We start from the raw sequence: 13068 nt of genomic DNA, 5'->3' as shown, positions 1-13068 counted from the left end.
TTTTGCCCTTGCTTCCCTTGCCTTTGGTGATATTTCTAGGAAGAAGTTGCTGCAGCTGAGGTCAAAGAGGTTGCTGCCTGTGTTCTCCTTTAGGATTTTGATGGACTCCTGTCTCACATTTAGGTCTTTCAACCATTTTGAGTCTATTTTATGTGTGGTGTAAGGAAATGGTCCAGTTTAATTCTTCTGCATGTGGCTATCCAATTTTCCCAACACCATTTATTGTCTTTTTTCCATTGGACACTCTTTCCTGCTTTGTCGAAGATGAGTTGACCATAGAGTTGAGGGTCAATTTCTGGGCTCTCTATTCTGTTCCATTGATCTATGTGTCTGGTTTTGTGCCAGTACCATACTGTCTTGATGATGACAGCTTTGTAATAGAGCTGGAAGACCAGAATTATGATGCCACCAGCTTTGCTTTGCTTTTTCAACATTCCTCTGGCTATTCGGGGTCTTTTCTGGTTCCATACAAATTTTAGGATTATTTGTTCCATTTCTTTGAAAAGGTGGATGATATTTTGATAGGGGTTGCATTGAATGTGTAGATTGCTCTAGGTAGCATTGACATCTTCACAATATTTGTTCTTCCAATCCATGAGCATGGAATGTTTTTCCATTTCTTTGTGTCTTCCTCAATTTCTTTCATGAGTATTTTATAGTTTTCTGAGTACAGATTTTTTGCCTCTTTGGTTAGATTTATTCCTAGGTATCTTATGGTTTTGGGTGCAATTGCAAATGGGATCGACTCCTTAATTTCTCTTTCTTCTGTCTTGTTGTTGGTGTATAGTAATGCCACTGATTTCTGTGCATTGATTTTATATCCTGCCACTTTACTGAATTCCTGTATGAGTTCTAGCAGTTTTGGGGTGGAGTCTTTTGGGTTCTCCACATGAAGTGTCATATCATCTGCAAAGAGTGAGAGTTTGACTTCTTCTTTGCCGATTCAGATGCCTTTCATTTCTTTTTGTTGTCTGATTGCTGTGGCTAGGACTTCTGATACTATATTGAATAGCAGTGGTGATAGTGGACATCCCTGCCATGTTTCTGACCTTAGGGGGAAAGCTCTGTTTTTCCCCATTGAGAATGATATTCGCTGTGGGTTTTTCATAGATGGCTTTTATGATATTGAGGTATGTACCCTCTATCCCTACACTCTGAAGAGTTTTAATCAAGAATGGATGCTGTACTTTGTCACATGCTTTTTCTGCATCTATTGAGGGGATCATATGGTTCTTATTCTTTCTCTTATTAATGTATTGTATCACATTGATGGATTTGTGGATGTTTAACCAACTGAGCCACCCAGGCGCCCTGATTTGTGGATGTTGAACCAAACTTACAGCCCAGGGATAAGTCCCACTTAGTCATGGTGAATAATCCTTTTAATGCACTGTTGGTTCCTATTGGCTAGTATTTTTGTGAGAATTTTTGCATACATGTTCATCAAGGATATTGTTCTGTAATTCTCCTTTTTGACGGGGTATTTCTCTGTCTTTGATGGGGATCAAGGTAATGGTGGCCTCATAAAACGAGTTTGGAAGTTTTCCTTCCATTTCTATTTTTTGGAACAGTTTCAGAAGAATAGGTATTAATTCTTCTTGAAATGTTTGGTAGAATTCCCCTGGGAAGCCATCTGGCCCTGGGCTTTTGTTTGTTGGGAGATTTTTGATGACTGCTTCAATTTCCTTAGTGTTTATAGGTCTGTTCAGATTTTCTGTTTCTTCCTGGTTCAGTTTTGGTAGTTGATACATCTCTAGGAATGCATCCATTTCTTCCAGATTATCTAATTTGCTGGCATAGAGTTGCTCATAATATGTTCTTATAATTGTTTGTATTTCTTTGGTGTTGGTTGTGATCTCTTCTCTTTCATTCATGATTTTGTTGATTTGGGTCATTTCTCTTCTCTTTTTGATAAGTCTGGCCAGGGCTTTATCAATCTTGTTAATTCTCTCAAAGAACCAGCTCCTAGTTTCATTGATCTGTTCTACTGTTCTTTTAGTTTCTATTTCATTGATTTCTGCTCTGATCTTTATGATTTCTCTTCTCCTGCTGGGTTTAGGCTTTATTTGCTGTTCTTTCTCCAGCTCCTTTAGGTGTAGGGTTAGGTTGTGTACTTGAGACCTTTCTTGTTTCTTGAGAAAGGCTTGTATTGCTATATACTTTCCTCTTAGGACTGCCTTTGCTGCATCCCAAAGATTTTGCACAGTTGTGTTTTCATTTTCATTGGTTTCCATGTATTTTTTTAATTCTTCTTTAATTTCCTGGTTGACCCATTCATTCTTCAGTAGGATGCTCCTTAGCCTCCATGTATTTGCGTTCTTTCCGACTTTCCTCTTGTGATTGAGTTCTAGTTTCAAAGCATTGTGGCCTGAAAATAGGCAGGGAATGATCCCAATCTTTTGGTACCGGTTGAGACCTGATTTAGGGCACTAGAGAAGAATGTGTATTCCGTTGCTTTGGGGTGGAATGTTCTGAATATGTCTGTGAAGTCCATTTGGTCCAGTGTGTCATTTAAAGTCTTTATTTCCTTGTTGATCTTTTGCTTAGACTATCTGTCCATTTCAGTGAGGGGGATGTTAAAGTCCCCCACTATTATTGTATTGTTGTCGATGTGTTTCTTTGCTTTTGTTATTAATTGCCTTATATAATTGGCTGCTCCCATGTTAGGGGCATAGATATTTACAATTGTTAGATCTTCTTGTTGGATAGATCCTTTAAGTATGATATAGTGTCCTTCCTCATCTCTTATTACAGTCTTTGGTTTAAAATCTACTTTGTCTGATATAAGGATTGCCACCCCAGCTTTCTTTTGGTGTCCATTAGCATGGTAAATGGTTTTCCACCCCCTCACTTTCAATCTGGGGGTGTCTTTGGTTCTAAAATGAGTCTCTTGCAGACAGCATATCGATGGGTCTTGTTTTTTAATCCAGTCTGATAGCCTGTGTATTTTGATTGGGGCGTTTAGCCCATTTACATTCAGGGTAACTATTGAAAGATAGGAATTTAGTGCCATTGTATTGCCTGTAAGGTGACTGTTACCATATATTGTCTGTGTTCCTTTCTGGTCTATGTTGCTTTTAGGGTCTCTCTTTGCTTAGAGGACCCCTTTCAAGATTTCCTGTAGGGCTGGTTTTGTGTTTGCAAATTCCTTTAGTTTTTGTTTGTCCTGGAAGCTTTTTATCTCTCCTTCAATTTTCAATGACAGCCTAGCTGGATAGAGTATTCTTGGCTGCATATTTTTCTCATTTAGTGATCTGAATAGATCCTGCCAGTCCTTTCTGGCCTGCCAGGTCTCTGTGGATAGGTCTGTTGCCAATCTAATGTTTCTACCCTTGTAGGTTACAGATCTCTTCTCCCGAGCTGCTTTCAGGATTTTCTCTTTGTCTATGAGACTCGTAAGTTTTACTATTAGATGTCGGGGAGTTGACCTATTTTTATTGATTTTGAGAGGGTTTCTCTGTGCTTCCTGGATTTTCATGCCTGTTTCTTTACCCAAATCAGGGAAGTTCTCTGCTATAATTTGCTCCATTATACCTTCTGCCCCTCTCTCTGTTTCTTCTTCTTCTGGGATCCCAATTATTCTAATGTTGTTTCATCTTATGGTATCGCTTATCTCTCGAATTCTGCCCTCGTGATCCAGTAGTTGTTTATCTCTCTTTTTCTCAGCTTCTTTATTTTCCATCATTTCATCTTCTATATTACTGATTCTCTCCTCTGCCTCATTTATTCTAGCAGTTAGAGCCCCCATTTTTGATTGCACCTCATTAATAGCCTTTTTGATTTCTACTTGGTTGGATTTTACCTCTTTTACTTCTCCAGAAAGGGTTTCTCTAATAACTTCCATATTTTTTTCAAGCCCAGCTAGTATCTTTAAAGTGATGATTCTGAACTCTAGATCTGACATCGTACTAATGTCCGTATTGAGTAGGTCCCTGGCAGTCTGTACTACCTCTTGTTCTTTTTGTTGAGGTGATTTTTTCCGTCTTGTCATTTTGTGCAGAGGAGAATAGATTAATGAGAGAACAAAATGCTAGCAGAGTAACCACGTCCCCAGAAAATATACTCTAAACAAATCAGAAAAGACCTGAAGCAGTGGGATAAGAAAGGGAAAGAGAGAAAAAAGAAAAAGAAAAAAAAAAAAGAAAGAAAGATAAAAACAAAAACAAACAAAACAAAACAACAACAACAAAAGGAAAACCAGAATGTGATCAAATATGATCTATATAGTATATAGATCAGTGCCACACACTAGATTTGGGGTGTATTTTGGTCTTTTAGAAGAAAGTGCCTCCCAAAATTTTAAAGAAAGAAAAACTTATATATGTACAAAAATAAGGGTTGATATGATGAAGGGATGGAATATGACTGTAAAAATGGAAATTATAAAAAATGTTATAAAAGGAATTGATAAGAAGTTGTTTGAAAAAAGAAAGAAGAGGATTTAAAAAAAGAAAAAAGAAAAAGAGAAAAAAAAAGGGAGAGGATGTGATCAGGCATGGGAATAGAAAGCACCATATACTAGAGATTTAGGGTATATTTTAATCTGTTAGAAGAAACTATCTCAAAATTTTAAAGAGAGAACAACTTATATATATAAGCCAAAAATATGGGTAACTACTATGAAGGGATAGAATATGACTCTAAAAATGAAAAATAAAAATATTTTTTTTTAAAAAAAGCGATTGATAAGATGTTGGTTGAAAAAGGGAAAAAGAAAAATTCAAAAAGAAATAATAAGACAAAAAGACAGTTAAAAAAAAATTAACTTTAAAAGACTAAAGAATCATGGTAAAAAAGCCGTGAATTCTATGTGCATTATTCCCCTAGCGCTGGAGTTCTGCGGTTCTCATTGATCGGTAAACTTGGTCTTGGCTGGCTGTTCTCGCTGATCTTCTGGGGAGGGGCCTGTTGCCGTGGTTTCCAAATGTCTCTGCCGGAGGCGGAATTGCCCCGCCCTTGCCCCCTCCCCGCTAAGTAATCTGCTCGGGTTTGCTCTCCGGGGCTTTTGTTCCCTGCGAGCTTTCCGTACAGCTTTGGAGGCGGAGAGTGAAAATGGCGGCCTCCCAATCTCCGCCCTGGAGGAGCCGAGAACTCGGGGCCCCGCTCCTCAGTGAGCCCCCAGAGAAAAGCCGTCAGTCACTCCCGTCTCCCCGGTCTCCGGCCGCACTCCGTGCTCACCCGGCCTGCGACCGCGCGCCTCTATCTCTGGCACCCAACCCCGTGTGGAGTCTCCAAACCCAGCAGATCCCTGCGGTGCACTCCCGCGCGGCTCCTCCCGGGAGAGGAAGGTGAGTCTCCCCGGATCTGCCGCTTGTTGGGTCCCTGCTGGAGGAGCAGTGGCCCGACTGTGCCCCGGATCACGGTTTATGGCCACCCCGAGCTGAGAGCCCGCGCCTGGGCTCCGCCTCTGCAGCCGGCTTCCCTGCTCCATTACCTGGGAGCTCTGCCACACTCAGGCACCCCCGGTCTTTCTGTGACCCCGAGGGTCCTGAGACCACACTGTCCCGGAGGGTTCCACCCCCCGCTTAGCCACCAGAGTGACGTCCCTCAGCGGAGCAGAGTTTTAAAAGTTCCGACTTTGTGCTCCGTGGTTCTATCACTTGCCAGAAGCGGCTGACAGAGGCCCCTCCCCCGCCGTCTATCCTCCCGAATATCGCCTCGGATTCACTTCTCCGCACGTCCTACCTTCCAGAAAGTGGTCGCTTTTCTGATGAGAGAGTTGTTGCTCTTCTTTTCTTCGATCTCCTGTTGAGTTTGTAGGTGTTCAGAATGGTTTGATCCCTATCCAGCTGAATTCCTGAGAGGAGACGAAATCCAGGTCTCCTACTCCTCCGCCATCTTGCTCCGCCCCCTCCTGTAAGTTTTGATAAAATGATATTTCCTTATAAATTGAAAGATACTCAGTTACAAAGTGGGTTAGAGCTGATAACAGTTTTATTGAAGGCAAAATAACAAAGATAAAGTTTTTATGCCTTTAATTTAATAATTACTTTGGAATTACATGGTATAGGAGGCTCTGCCCCAGCACATTCTGTAAACCCTTTTAGAAGAAAAAGACAAATGAGGAGAATTCACTCTAAGATGTATTATGGTTTATTGTGTTTAAAAGAGTCAACCTGATGTCCCAAACCATCTGTCTCTCTAACACAGAGGCTCGTAAGTTCAGTAAGTTCCGTTTACTAACACATAGAACTATATATTATACATCTGGGGAATGTTGCTAGAAAAAGAAGGAAATTTAAAAATTGTGAGCAGTAAACTATCCATAAAATTATTGAATGATCCTAGATAAATGAGGCCTTGTAGAAAGATGACAGATTTTAATGATTCTTAAGCAAGAAAAAGACACTTGGTATGTAAGAAGGCTTGTAGAACCCTGGAAGTTTTGAAAGACATGTTTTCTTCTGGTTTAGTGTCTATTGCATCCTTGAGGCAAATGCATTCAACATTTTAGTCCAGTGTTTGTTTCCTGACACCTGTCTCATTGAATCAAAGTTTGTATTAAAAAAAAAAAGGTGTTGGGGTGTGCCTGGGTGGCTCTGTTGGTTAAGCAGCCGACTTTGGTTTCAGCTCAGGTCATGATCTCAGGTCCTGGGATACAGCCCTGTATTGGGCTCCACGTTCAGCAGGGAAGTATGCTTGAGGATTCTCTCTCTCCCTTTCCCTCTGCCCCTTCTTCTGCTCATGCATTCTCCCTCTCTCAAATAAATAAATTAATTAAAAACAAAGTTTGTACTGTACTTCATTTAAATGTTTACTATAAATGACACATACTACTTTGTACCTTACTGGATAAATGGATTTTGTTTGGGGGCGCCTGGGTGGCTCAGTTGGTTGGGCAACTGCCTTCAGCTCAGGTCATGATCCTGGAGTCCCGGGATCGAGTCCCGCATTGGGCTCCCTGCTCGGCAGGGAGTCTGCTTCTCCCTCGGGCCCTCCCCCTCTCATGTGCTCTCTTTCTCATTCTCTCTCTCTCAAATAAATAGATAAAATCTTTAAAAAAAAAATGGATTTTGTTTTCCATAGCCAACTTCACCTCTAAACCTTCATTTCTAAACCATCACCACGATAGATTTATCCATGGCATCAATGATAAAATAAAAGGTGCTCTGATGTTTGAGATAGGATAGGGAGCCACCTGTGAATCCCAGCACTCAGTCTTTGGACAGTTTCTTCTTACCTGATAAGCATGCTTTCCTGTGAGACTTCATGTTCTTTTTGACCTTTTTCTTCTGATTTTTTTTTCTTTTTACATGTCAGTGTAATTAACATCCATGTTATATTAGTTTCAGGTGTACAATACAGTGATTCAGCAATTCTATACATTACTCACAGCTCATCACAATGTGTACTCTTCATCCCCTTCACCTCTTTCACAAATCCGTCTGCCCACCTCCCTTCCGGTGACCATCAGTTGGTTCTCTATAGTTAAGAGTATGGTTTTTGTTTGTCTCTTTTTGTTGTTGTTGTATTTGTTTTGTTTCTGAAGTTTCACATATGAGTGAATCATATTTGTCTTTCTCTGACTTATTTCACTTTGAATTTTATCCTTTAGACCTATACATGTTGTTGAAAATGGCAAGATTTCATTCTTTTTTTATGGCTGAATAATATTCCATTGTATATACATACAACATCTTCTTTATCCATTCATCTATCAATGGATACATAGGTTGTTTCCATAATTTTCACTATTGTAAATAATGCTGCAATAAGCATAGGGATGCATAATTCCTTTGAATTAGTGTTTTTGTATTCTTTAAGTAAATATCCAGTAGTAGAATTGCTGGATCATATGGTAGTTCTATTTTTAACTTTTTGAAGAACCTCCATATGGTTTTCCGTAGTGACTGTACCAGTTTGCATTCCCATCAACAGTGCACGAGGGTTCCTTTTTCTCCACATCCTTACCAACACTTGTTGTTTCTTGTGTTTTTGATTTTAGCTCTTCTGACTGGTGTGAGGGGATATCTCATTGTGGTTTTGATTTGCATTTTCCTGATGATGAGTGATGATGAGCATCTTTTCATGTGTCTGTTGGTCATCTGGATATTTTCTTTGGAGATATGTCTGTTCATGTCTTCTGCCCATTTAAAAAAATTTTTTTTGGTGTTGAGTTGTATTAATTCTTTATATATATATGTATACATATATATATACATATATATATTTTTTTCTTTTTTTTGACAGGGGGGTGCATTAGCTTCATTGCTTATGTTGCATATTCAAACAAATACAGTAAACCCCATTTTAAAAATGTGAGACATGTAAAAGCTTCTGTGCAAATTCTGTATTATTTTTAAATTCCTATTGGCTAATAAAAGTGGCTTTCCATTATAGAACTGGAGCTATCTAGAAATGCACAAGATGAATTTTTTGCAAGAAGGATACCTGAAATATTATTATATCTTATGTCATGGCATAGCTGAACAGTTTGAGATCAAATGTTCATATGTGAATTATGATTATAACTATTTTTACATTTGCAAAAACCTTAATCAGCTTATCCACATATGTGCAGTCAGTTCCCCAAATATTAATTATATAAAATCTAAAGGAAGAACAGTATCTAGCTGCATATGCATTCCATTTCTTTAAAGAGAGATTTGGCATTTTTAGTCTTCCTCCCCTAAGTCACATAGCTATTTGCAAAGGCCAGTGTTATATGATGCTGAAGACCATGGACAGATACTGTTCATATGACACCTGAATTCAGCCATCCTGATCCCTATCATGATGCCTGCATATATCTGTCAACCTCTGCAAGAGGATGCATCCCGGATGAAATCATCAAATGCAACCTGGCCCCGTACTTGTCTGTCATATTTCTAATGAGGATGTCGTGAAACTGGTCAGAGAGCCAGTACCCTGAGAGAGCTTGCTTTAGCTTGCTCTTGTCAATCATCTCAGAGTTGTCCCTGTCATAAGTGTAGAAGAGGTTCTGCAGTCTGTGATGTACTTCCAGGTGCCATTGAACTTGCTGAAGTTCATTCCAGCCTTGTTCTGTCAGTCAAACATAGATATGATTGACCTGACAGTCACTGGATTCAATGGAGTCCATGTGCCATTGGACAGTGCTTGCTGAAGCTCGTTGTCCGCTCTCACTTGGCTCCCGTCTTTATCATCCCTCTGGAAAATGCTACCCAAAAGCTCTGGTATGACAGCACCATACGTCTGGCAGGACTGGCAGGGAGGACCATAGGGGTAGGTGGCCATGGACCCAGGCAAGGCGGGCTGAGGCGCAGAGGAGAATCTTTATATATTTTAAATACTAACCCTGTATTGGACATGTCATATGCAAATATCTTCTCCCATTCAGTAGGCTGTCATTTTGTTTTGTTGATTGTTTCCTTTGCTGTGCAGAAGCTTTTTATTTGATGTAGTCCCAATACTTTATTTTTGCTTTTGTTTCCCTTGCCTCAGGAGACATATCTAGAAAAATGTTTCCACTGCCAACGTCAGAGAAATTACTGCCTGTGTCCTCTTCTGGGATTTTTTATGGTTTCAGGTCTCACATTTAAGTCTTGATCCATTTTGAGTTTATTTTTGTGTAGGTTGCAAGAAAGTGGTCCGGTTTCATTCTTCTGTGTGTAGTTTTCCCAACACCATGTTGAAGAGACTGTCTTTTTCTCATTGCACATTCTTTCCTCCTTTGTTGAAGATTGACCATATAATTATGGGTTTATTTCTGGGGTCCCTGTTCTGTTCCATTGACCTATGTGTCTGTTTTGTGCCAGTACCATGCTATTTTTTTTAAAAGATTTGATTTATTTATTTGTCAGAGAGAGACACAGCAAGAGAGGAACACAAGCAGGGGGAGTGGGAGAGGAAGAAGCAGGCTCTCCGCCTAGCAGGGAGCCTGATGTGGGTCTCGATCCCAGGACCCTGGGATCATGACCTGAGCTGAAGGCAGACGCTTAACAACTGAGCCACCCACGCGCCCCGTACCACGCTATTTTGATTACTACAGCTTTGAAGTATATCTTGAAACTGGGATTGTGATAACTCTAGTTTTGTTCTTCTTTTTCAAGACTGCTTGGCTCTTTGGGGTCTTTGTGGTTCCATACAAATTTTAGGATTATTTGTTCTAGTTCTATGAAAACTGCTGTTGGTATTTTGATAAGGATTGCATTAAATCTGTAGATTTCTTTAGGTGTTATGGACATTTTAGCAATATTTGTTCTCCCAATCCATGAGCATGGAATATCTTCCCATTTGTTTGTGTTATCTTCAATTTCTTTCATTATTGTTTTATAGTTTTCAAAGTATAGGTCTTTCATTTCCTTGGTTAAGTTTATTCCTAGGTATTTTTGTGCAATTATAAATGGGATTATTTTCTTAATTTCTCTTTCTGCTACTTCATTTTTAGTGTATAGGAATGCAGTGCATTTGGGGTGGCTGGGTGGCTCAGTCAATTAAGCCTCTGACTCTTGGTTTTGGCTCAGGTCATGATCTTGGGGTCCTGAGATTGAACCTCATGTCAGGCTCCATGCTCAGTGTGAGTCTGCTCTAAGGGATTCTTTCTACCTCCCTCTCCCTCCCCTTTGCTCCTCCCCCCACTTCATGCTCTCTTTATAAATTAAGTATATAAAATCTTAAAAACAATGCAGTGGGTTTCTGTATATTGATTTTGTATCTTGCAACATTACTGAATTCATTTATCAGTTCTACCAGTTTTTTGGTGGAGTCTTTAAGGTTTTCTATGTATAGTATCATGTCATCTGCAAATAGTGAGTGTTTTACTTCTTCCTTACCAATTAGGATGACTTTTATTTCTTTTTCTTTTCTGATTGCTGTGGATAGAACTTCTAATACTATGTTGAGTAGCAGTGGTGAGAGTGGACATCCTTTTCTAGTTCCTGACATCCCTTATACTTGATCTATTCCCTCTGCTTTTTCTTTTTTAAAATCTTTTCTCTGCTTCTCATATTTCCATGTTCTCAGTTAGTTTCTTTTTTCTTACTGGTGATGTTGTTCTTATTCCTAGCTAATAACAGATCCCACCAATTTTTATCAACTTTTATTTTATTAATCTGTTTATTTGTTTATTGTTTCTACTGGCTCTCACTATAATTTTTATGATTATGATTGTTACTGAAGTAGCTGGTTAAATTTGACCGGGTACTGTTTTAATAAGTTAAAAATTATTTGGAAAATTAGTATGAAGCATATGATTATGATGGCTTCCTCCGTTGAGAGTGTTATGGGTGGAACTGTGTCCACCAAAATTTCACATGCTGAAATTCCAACCCCCAGTTCCTCAGAATATTAACTTATTTGGAAATAGGGTTATTGCAGATGTAATTGGTTAAGATGAGGTTATACTGGAATAGGATGGGCCCCTACTACAATGTGACTGATGCCCTTATAAAAAGGGGAAATTTGGACACAGATAATACACACAGGGAGAATCTCACAAAATGGTTGGAGTTATGGTAACACAAGCAAGGAACTATCAGAAGCTGGGAGAGAGGCCTTTGCTAGAACTTTCAGAGAGAGCATGACCCTGCCAACACCGTGATCTCAGAAGTCTAGCTTCTCAAACTGTGAGACAATAAGTTTCTATTGTTTAAGTCATCTAGTTTCTGGTTCTTTGTTGTGGCAGCTTCAGGAAACTGATACAGAAGGTGTGCTTTGCTTGTGCTTTGGGTAGGGATAAAGAGACCCATGTCTTTGGGTGAGTATACCTCGTGCTTAGGAGCCGACCCTCTTACGGTCACTTAGAATCTCTCTTGTCCTCCTCAGCAACCTAGTAGATGGAGACAGTTCCTGACTCAGCAGTCAAAAATAATAGAGTTTGAGGGCAAAAGAACTATGGGAAACCCTTCAGCTCTAGATTTAGCATTGATTTTTTGATCCATATACTGTCACATTTTACTATCTGTGTTTACTGTCTCAAGATATTAGTACGTGTCACTTTACCCTGCAGTACTTAGTCTGAGTTAAAATATGCTTTCACGAGGATGCCTGGATACATTTATAGTTTAATGAGCCAAATAGCTCAGTTTTTTAAAGATAGGTCAACTGAAAGAAGAGTTCAATACACTCTTTCCAACCAATTAAATATTTTTGAAAATAGCTCTTTAGTTAGGCAATTAAACCTAAATTTTCAGAGAGATAGTGGGTAGGCTTAAAAGCAGATTAATAAAGGATATAAACCATTAATTATAATTAAAGACTTTATTGATTGAAACTTGACTATATTGTTAACTAACTTAATTTAATTCTAGATTTTATCCTGGCTTGAGCAGAATGTTTTTTCAAGTTCTGACTTACCCTAGTCATCAGGCTAATTTCTAGCCTGCTTTTTTCTTTCTTTAAAGATTTTATTTATTTATTTGTCAGAGAGAGAGAGAGAGAGCGTGCACAAGCAGGCAGAGGGAGAAGCGGGCTCCCCGCTGAGCAAGGAGCCAGATGTGGGACTAGATCCTAAGACCCTGAATCACAACCTGAGCTGAAGGCAGACACCTACCCGACTGAGCCACCCAGGTCTCCCTAGACTGCTTTTTTCCACCTGGCATGCATCATCCATATTCAATCATAAATGTTTATTTGTATAATTTTTAATACCAGATCTTGAATTAAAAGCAGAAATAATAATGATAGTTTATATCTATATAATGCCTTATAATGTACAAGGCACTTTATATAACAGAAGCTTTCTTAAACCAATTTCATGTATACAATCTACTAGGTGAAGAAAACTTTTCATTTATTTCTGGGCACACTGAGGACCAGGAACTAGTTGGCCCCTTGTCAACAACCTGGTTACCTTTGTGCCCCACAGTGAAGCAATTTGTACCAAGTTCTGTTTGTCTTCAAAACTGTTTAAGTGAGGAGTACTTGTTACTGTAATTGTGTGTATATTAGTATATAAACCAGTGACATAGGAGTGCAAAAAAGACAATTGTGTCTATAACATCTAAATCAATACTTCAGAAGGACCAAAAAAGACAAATCACCTCAAAAATTAATTTGAAATTGGTTGTGGGACAGACATCATAAAAAAAAATTGAGAGACAACTTGAAGAATTCTAACCAGGTTTCTTTCCAAATGCCCTAAATTAT

At 39.1% G+C, this 13068-nt stretch overlaps 1 pseudogene; it reads right to left on the bottom strand.

The window, feature by feature from the left end:
* Nucleotides 1–8661: 8661 nt before the first annotated feature.
* Nucleotides 8662–9216, bottom strand: LOC118015380 (annotated as a pseudogene).
* Between the last annotated feature and the right edge of the window lie 3852 nt (nucleotides 9217–13068).

This window comes from Mirounga leonina, unplaced genomic scaffold (genome assembly GCF_011800145.1).
Source record: "Mirounga leonina isolate KUSES-001 unplaced genomic scaffold, KU_Mleo_1.0 Mir_165, whole genome shotgun sequence".
Taxonomy (NCBI): domain Eukaryota; kingdom Metazoa; phylum Chordata; class Mammalia; order Carnivora; family Phocidae; genus Mirounga; species Mirounga leonina.
This window is presented reverse-complemented; position numbering and strand designations above follow the sequence as displayed.